Genomic DNA, 9,456 nt, shown 5'->3' with positions numbered 1-9,456 from the left:
CCGGCCAAAGGGAGGTGACCAAGAACCCGATAGTCACTCAGAGCTCTAGAGTTCCTCTGTGGAGATGGGAGAACCTTCCAGAAGGACAACCATCTCTGCAGCACTCCACCAATCAGGCCTTTATGGTAGAGTGGCCAGACGGAAGCCACTCATCAGGAAAAGGCACATGACAGCCCGCTTGGAGTTTGGCAAAAAGACTCTCAGACCATGAGAAACAAGATTCTCTCGTCTGATGGAACCAAGATTGAACTCTTTGGCCTGAATGCCAAGCGTGACATCTGGAGTAGACCTGGCACCATCCCTATGGTGAAGCATGGTGGTGGCAGCATGCTGTGGGGATGATTTTCAGTGGCAGGGACTGGGAGACTAGTCAGGATCGAGGCAAAGTACAGAGAGATCCTTGATGAAAACCTGCTCCAGAGCGCTCGGGACCTCAGACTGAGGTGAAGGGTCAACTTACAACAGGACAATGACCCTAAGCACTGTTGTGTCTTTGGCATCATTAAAACTGAAGACTTATTTATCAAATAACTCTCTGCATTTATTATTACGCGATTAAACTGATTAATCATGTAACTGTAGTTAACTAGGAAGTCGGGGCACCTAGGAAAATATTCCGATTACAAAGTTATAATTTTCCTAATATAACGTTCAGATATTTTAATATCTGCTCAATTAGTCTTCGAATTAATTAATTATTATTTACCTCACGTTAGTCTCATTCCAAACGTCGTAAATTGTTGGTTATCGGCACGAACCCAGTCTTCACTATGAGTCATCCATACATCAATTGGCTTAAAATCATTTATTTACTAACTAAGTAATTCACAGAAATGCATAACAAACAGTAGATATGGTTACAAGGAAATGATAGCGGATGTGCCCTAGTGGGCTAAACCGGCATGGCGGCTTGTTAGACAGAGTGATAATTATAACAATTGAAATGCTAATCCTTTGCACATGAACGCTCACTCATTTGGGAACAACTGCAATCAATATATATATTTACGCTCAGTGTGTCGTCGGGATCTCTGTTGAGAAGTTCATTTCTGTTGGAGAGTCTGTCCACCCTCTCTCTCTCTGTCGTTAGAATGGTTAGAATGGATAGTTCAGAGTGACATTCATTCATGTTGTTATAGAATAGATGTTTCGGCGGTTGTCGGTCTTCGCGTTCAATGATACCGAATTCCTAGCTGCAGACTTGTAATTAATATCAAAGACTTGTTCTTATTCTGGCGGTATCGATAGTCTAAGAGTTTAACCACGTGGGATGGTTAAAAGATTCAGCAATCGTCTCAACCCTTAGCCCTCTCATAATTGAGGTAAGCTCGGTCTCCTCTCAAACCTTGGCCCTCTCGTTATCGAGGTAAGCTGGTCTGCAACCTTTAGCCATCTCGTAATTGAGGTAAGCTCGGTCTGGTGATAGAAAACCCAGGTGGGAGTTTTATTCGGAAGAGCAGAAAAGGGCCTGTCCCAGGACGCCAGACCATAACTGAGCTCATGGGCGGTCCTCTAATTTAGTTAAACTCTAAAGGGAATTGGAGTTTCCTTCATTAAACAGTCCAAAATCACATTACACAATTTCACAAACAGTATCATACTCACTCATTCATCTTACACAACAATTAGATGTAAGCCTCATATCTGAGGCTATTGTATAAACAGCGTTATGGTAATGTGGCCATATTGTCTCCCATGAGTTTCACAAAATTGTACCAAACGGACCAGTTCGTAGCTGTATTCTTCACCGATCTTTTATACCTTCTCCAGAACATAAATGTCGTTCGGTTCTCCAGTTCTGTGAGGTGGAAGAAATTCCTTTGTTCTCTCTATGAACTCACTCTCTCTCTATACTGTCTGGCCATGAGGCAGGATCTTCCCTAGGAATGTACGACCTCTCTGACCACAGAAACCTGGTTATAGGAGACAGAGAGAGATGGTGCCGAGATAGGGGGATGGTGCTCGCGGTGTCCAAAGAGGGCTACGTCATGACAGCACACAGCCAAGACAATTAAGGAGAGGTTTCGGGACAAGTCTCTGAATGTCCTTGAGTGGCCCAGCCAGAGCCCGGACTTGAACCCTATCAAACATCTCTGGAGAGACCTGAAAATAGCTGTGATGCAACACTCCCCATCCAACCTGACCGAGCTTGAATGGATCTGCAGAGAAGAAAGGGAGAAACCCCCCAAATACAGTTGTGCCAAGCTTGAAGTGGCATACCCAAGACGACTCGAGGCTGTAATCGCTGCCAAAGGTGCTTCAACAAAGTACTGACTAAAGGATCTGAGACCTTATGTAAATGTCATATTTCAGTTTTTTATATTTGATAAATTAGCTACAATTTCTAAAAAAATGTTTTTACTTTGTCATTTTGGGGTGTTGTGTGTAGATTGATGAGGGGGGAAAACTATTTAATACATTTTAGAATAAGGCTGTAATGTAACAAAATGTGGAAAAAGTCAAGTGGTCTGAATACTTTCCAAAGGCACTCTATATAGGAGCCATTTAGTATGTGTTGTCTAGTTAGTATTTGACTATCTGGGATGTCACTTCTTGCCACAAGGGACAGTTTTATCAGGTCAAGTTAATAACTAAATTCATTTGGATTTTCTGAGTTCTATTTTGAAGTTACTATGCTGCCTTAAAATGCCTTATGTAGTCTCAAAACTAGGCAATAAAATATTTATTTCAGTCAAATAGGCTATACATGTTCATACAACTTTACATTTTACATCTGGAAACTACACTTTTACTGTGTACATTGTCTAAACTGACACCACTGGTACTTTATAAAACTGGTCATCTTAATCGAGGCTCCTTACATATTGTAGATGGATAAGAGATAGATTGATATGATTGGTAGTTTGTATGATTTACTGGTTCATTGATTTGTCAATCAACAGAGGCGGAGATAATTAGGGAGATATACAGAAAGAGAATGCAAGAGAGAAAGATAGAGTAGGAAGTCAACAGGGGAAGTTTAGGTGTTTCTTGCATTATCGCTTGCTGCTGCTTGGTTGTGCTGGTGCAGAGTGAAGGTAGGAACAGTCTTAACTCTCTTTCTTATTCTTTGTTTTTATCTCAGTCACCCTGGAACTCGCGAGGAGTAACAATGACAGTGTGTTGGGGTGGGATGGTCGGGGTCAGGGGAATAAAGCGGTGGGGTCAGGCTTAGAGGCTTCGTGTTCTACAACAGGCCGGTAGTCAAAACGACATAAAATTCAATTGACTTCCGCTGTAGTGAGAGGGCCAAAATGGCAGCGGGAGGAGAGGGCCTCTGTCAGTCACAGAGAACAGCCAGAGCCGTGGTTAGGGGTGTCGGGGTGTCCATCAGCATACTCATACACATTTTGATACATATTGTGAATGGAGTTTTATAGTTACGCGGTGACATCTCGTTCCTTGCATACCTTCAAAAATGATTCGGCAATCATAATTTTTTCAAAACTGTTTTGACCATAATCTTAAACAATAAATTACGTTTGACTAAAGAAAAATCCACCGCTGTCGAACCGTTTAAAATGTTGTCAATTTTTAGAAATGTCTCCTATGTTTCCATTACACGTCACAACATTGCTTTTGTCGAATAAACCTGGGTCAATGGAAACCTGCCTATTGTATACACACACAGACACACATGCAATCATAATTCACTTACTCTCACAAAGATACAGGCAACAGCCAATGTAATGGAAACACTTGAGTAAATGAGGGACACAAAAGTATATTGAAAACAGGTGCTTCCACACAGGTGTGGTTCCTGTGTTAATTAAGCAATAAACAGCCCATCATGCTTAGGGATATGTATAAAAATTCTTGACAGGACATTGTTTTGACTACCATGGCTATGCCCCCATAGGATGACAATGACCCCATCCATAGGGCACAAATGGTCACGGAATGTTTGATGAGCATGAAAACGATGTCAACCATATGCCATGGCTGTCTCAGTCACCAGATCTCAACCTAATTATGAGAGATTCTGGAGCGGGGCCTGAGGCAGCCTTTTCCACCACCATCAATAAAAACAACAAATTATGGAATTTCTCATGTACGAATAGTGTTACATCCCTCCAATAGAGTTCAAGACTGCAGAATCTATGCCAAAGTGCATTGAAGCTGTTCTAGCTCGTAGTGGCTCAATGCCCTATTACAACACTTTATGTTGGTTCTTCCTTTATTTTGGCAGTTACCTGTATATCAGTACTACTGTACTGTTATGCATATTCTCTCATGCAGCTCAATCAACACTACTTGCTCTCTTCTTCTACACACTATCTAATATGCAATACTCTTTATATCTAATACCTTCACTTATATATGTACAGTACATGCCTTTAAAAACCAAAGAGAAGGACCTCAATGTAAATCAGCTATAATTCATGTATTATGCAATAGTTACTTGAAATATATAATGAAATTCAGTTTATTTGAAGGTTCTATGAAACTAGTTATGTTTCCCAACTATGTGTCGAATAAGTTATATCCGCTTTCAATCCTTTAATAAATACCATACCACAGTTTCAGAATGGTTTCATTAGGCTGTGGAGATTACGCCTATGTTCAATCGTTCATGAAGGCATCATTAGACTCATAAGGAACCATTACTTTTTTTAAATGGTTGAAGAAAGTGTTTTTGTATTTTACCACAGTGTGTTGTGCATTATCAATGCATATTGCCTTTTATACATTGATAACCACATGAGCCACTGCACTACACTCTCCCCTGCATGTAGCCATATATATTTACTAAAACCAGATGACGTTTTACTATCCAAAGTCTTTAAGGTCTTCTCTTTTTAGTCAATAGATATAGCTGGGTTCTTACTAGAGGGAGTACAGCTACAACCGGAAGGGACTTTTTCCTAGCAGGTTAGGAGAACTTACACAGCAGGTTAGGATAATTAACGTGGCAGGTTAGGACACTTAGGTTAAGGTTAGGAAAAGGGTTAGGGTTAGCTAAAATGCTCTCCTAACCTGCTACGGAAAGTCACTTCCGGTCGAACGAACATCTAGTCACAACCGTTTGTAAGATGACAAACGACATAAAAGGAATCATACTGACATCTTGTGGCCGGTTGGCCTAGAAAACACCCTGGTATTTGCCTTGCCAGTGCTAAACTCTGCCAAATTTGAAGGGCTGTTGCAGTCTCATATTTACGCTAACAAATACTTACCTCACCAGTTAAACAGAAGTGTAATTAAGAGGATGAGTGGGGTCAGACGAGATTGGGATCTCCATATGCAGAAAAGTGGGGAGGCTGTTGCAGTGAGAGATATGGAGCAGGCAGAAATGTTAGCTCAGGCATTTATGAAGGTACACAGCTCAAGTAATCTGACAGAAGAGGGGCAGCGGAGAACATCCTGGGGTCCTGGAACAGAGAGAAGTGGTGGAGGATGCATTGAATGCTCCTTTTACCCTGGCTGAGATGAAGAGAGTTATAGCTAAAGCTGGGGTAGGATCTCATGGGAAGGATGAGATGTTTTACATCATGATGGCTCATCTCAGTGACACTGCAATGGGGAAAGTATTGGGCTTTTACAATAAGGAAATTGCCTGACAGTTCGAAGCAGGCTGTAGTAGTGCCGACAAACCAGGGAAGAAAGACCCTACTAGTCCAAACTATAGGCCGATAGCGTTGGCATTTCATACATGTAAACTTATGGAAAGGATATATAATGGAGCCGGAGGGGATGGCTGCCGTTTTACGTGCTCCTAACCAACTGCTATTTTGTTTGTTTTTTTGCGTTGTTTGTAACTTATTTTTTAAACTTATTTTGTACATAATGTTGCCGCTACCATCTCCTATGACCGAAAAGAGCTTCTGGACATCAGAACAGCAATTACTCACCTCCAACTGGACAAATACATTTTTCTTTAGCGAGACCGACGCGAAGTGCTCGCCTGAGGTAGAGTACCTTATGATAAGCTGTAGAACACACTATCTATCAAGAGAGTTCTCATCTATATTATTCGTAGCCGTCTATTTATCACCACAAACCGATGCTGGCACTAAGACCGCATTCAACGAGCTGTTTAAGGCCATAAGCAAACAAGAAAATGCTCATCCAGAAGCGGTGCTCCTAGTGGCATGCATGAGAGCACCATCTGTTCCGGACGACTGTGTGATCATGCTCTCCATAGCCGATGTGAGCAAGACCTTTAAACAGGTCAACATTCACAAAGCAACAGGGCCATACAGATTACTAGGACGGGTACCCAAGCATGCGCGGACCAACTGGCAAGTGTCTTCGCTGATATTTTCAACCTGTCCCTGGCCGAGTCTGTAATACCTACATGTTTCAAGCAGGCCACCATAGTCCCTGTGACCAAGGAAGCAAAAGTAACCTGCCTAAATTATTACTACACCGTAGCACTCATGTCGGTAGCCATGAAGTGCTTTGAAAGGCTGTTCATGACTCACATCAACACCATCAACCCGGAAATCCTAGACCCACTCCAATTTGCATGCCGCCCCAACAGATCTACAGACGACACAGTCTCAATCACACTCCACACTGCCCTTTCCCACCTGGACAAAAGGAACACCTATGTGAGAATGCTGTTCATTGACTACAGCTCAGCGTTCAACAACATAGTGCCCTCAAAGCTCATCACTAAGCTAAGGACCCTGGGACTAAACACCTCCCTCTGCAACTGGATCCTGGACTTTCTTACGGGCTGCCCACAGGTGGTAAGGGTAGGCAACAACACATCTGCCATGCTGATCCTCAACACTGGGGTCCCTCAAGGGTGCGTGCTTTGTCTCCTCATGTACTCCCTGCTCACCCACGACTGAGTGGCCAAACACAACTCCAACACCATCATTAAGTTTGTTGACAACACAACAGTGGTAAGCCTGATAACTGACAACGATGAGACAGCCTATAGGGAGGAGGTCAGAGACCTGGCAGTGTGGTGCCAGGACAACAACCTCTCCCTCAATGTGAGCAAGACAAAGGAGCTGATCATGAACTACAGGAAAAGACGGGTCGAACGGGCCCCCATTAACAGTGCCGGGGCTGTAGTGGAGCGGGTCTAAAGTTTCAAGTTCCTTGGTGTCCACATCACCAACAAACTATCATGGTCCAAACACACCAAGACAGTCGCGAAGAGGGCACGACAACACCTTTTCCCCATCAGGAGACTGAAAAGATTTGGCATGGGTCTCCAGATTCCCAAAAGGTTCTACAGCTGCACCATAGAGATCATCCTGACCGGTTGCATCACCGCCTGGTATGGCAACTGCTCGGCATCTGACCGTAAGCTGCTACAGAGGGTAGTGCGTACGGCCCAGTACATCACTGGGGCCTAGCTTCCTGCCATCCAGGAACTATATACTAGGCGGTGACAGAGGAAGGCCAGAAAAATTGTCAAAGAATCCAGCCACCCAAGTCATGGACTGTTCTCTCTGCTACCGCACAGCAAGCGGTACCGGAGTGCCAAGTCTAGCACCAAAAGGCTCCTTAACAGCTTCTACCCCCAAGCCATAAGACTGCTGAACAGTTAATCAAATAGCCACCGGACTATTTACATTGACCCGCCCCCCCCCCTCCCTTTGTTTTTACACTGCTGCTAATTGCTATTTTTTATCTATGCATAGTCAATTTACCCCTAACTACATGTACAAAATAACTTGACTAACCTTTACCCCCGCACTTTGACTCGGTACCGGTACCCCCTGTATATAGCCTCGTTACTGTTATTTTTGTGTTACTTTTTATTTTTATTTTACTATTTTTACTTTAGTTTATTTAGTAAATATTTTCTTAACTCTTTCTTTAACTGCATTGTTGGTTAAGGGCTTGTAAGTAAGCATTTCATGGTAAGGTCTACACCTGTTGTATTAGGAGCATTTGACAAATAACATTTGATTTGATAACGGAGAGGCTGATGTTCTTCCTGGAGAGCATAGGCCTAATGTCACCAGATCAAAGTGGGTTCAGGAAAGGCAGGGCAATGATGGATCCTGTACTGTGCCTAGAGTCAGTCATACAGAAGGCACAGGCAAATAAGGAAGTGGTGGGAACGGTTTTCTTTGATGTAGAGAAGGCCTATGATATGGAAGGAAGGCTTACTTATCAAACTGGATATCATGGGGGTTGGAGGAAGGGTTTTTAACTGGATAAAGATTTTCTTTTTGGGCGATCAGTACAAGTGAGGGTGGGGATTTCTATGTCAGAAAGTTATGAGGTAGATAATGGTACCACCCCAGGGAACTGTCATTAGTCTTTTGTTCTCCATTATAATTGACAATGTATTCTCCCAGTTTTAGACCAGATATTAGGAGGTCATTGTTTGCGGATGACAGGGTGCTGGGGAAGAGAGGGTGAAATATTCCCCATACATACAGCTAGGAGTGTTCAAGAAGCGAACAGTGAATTTGAACAGTCCCTCAGATGGGCTTCAAGTTTTCAGGTGAGAAATCACTTTTTTTTACTGCCTGAAGCTGTTGAAAGGAATATTGAGAGGGTGGTCTGGTTTGGTTCCTGTGGGTCAGGTTTGACACTCAAGTAACATGGGCGAAGCAAATATTGAATGTGATTTGTTGCCTGTCAGGAATAGAGTGGGGAGCAGATAGAATGGCATTGAAAATACCCTATACACCGAGTCTACAAAACATTAGGGAAAACCTGCTTTTTCCATGACAGACTGACCAGGTGAAAATTATAAACCGTTATTTATGGCACTTGTTAAATCCACTTCAATCAGTGTAGATGAAGGGGAGGAGACAGGTTAAAGAAGGATTTTAAAGCCTTGAGACAATTGAGACATGGATTGTGTATGTGTGCCATTCAGAGGATGAAGATGCAAGGGCCTATGTACAGGGTATGGTAGTAGGTGCCAGGCGCACCGGTTTTATTGTGTCAAGAACTGCAACGCTGCTGGGTTTTTCACGCTCAACAGTTTCCATTGTGTATCAAGAATGGTCCACCACCCAAAGGACATCCAGCCAACTTGACACAACTGTGAGAAGCATTGGAGTCAACATGGGCCAGCATCCCTGTGGAACGCTTTCAGCACCTTATAGAGTACATGCCCCGACGAATTGAAGCTGTTCTGAGGGCAAAAGGGGGTGCAACTCAATATTAGGAAGGTGTTCCTAATGTTTTGTACACTCAGTGAATTGCGCTGTCAAGGTCATCACTGGACAATGGAAGTGTAGCATATGGATCAGGCTCAAGCTCTAAGAATATGTTGTGGAGCAATCAGGACCTCCCCGGTGGCAGCTCTGCAGGTAGAGTGGGGAGACATGCCGTTAAAGTTAAGACAACAACTAGCCTTGACATATTGGGTAAATCTACAAGGACTTAGGGTTACACATCCTACAAAAAAAGGTGCTCCTAGAGGGCTGGGAGCTTGAACAAAATCTGAATACAAGTTTGGGGTGGATGGGTAATGGCATGGCGAGAGAGAGCCCCTCGGTGGTTCTTCCTGCTATCCCTCCTTGGTTG

Source organism: Salvelinus namaycush, chromosome 11 (assembly GCF_016432855.1).
Source record: "Salvelinus namaycush isolate Seneca chromosome 11, SaNama_1.0, whole genome shotgun sequence".
Classification (NCBI taxonomy): domain Eukaryota; kingdom Metazoa; phylum Chordata; class Actinopteri; order Salmoniformes; family Salmonidae; genus Salvelinus; species Salvelinus namaycush.
Note: the sequence above shows the minus strand (reverse complement) of the source record.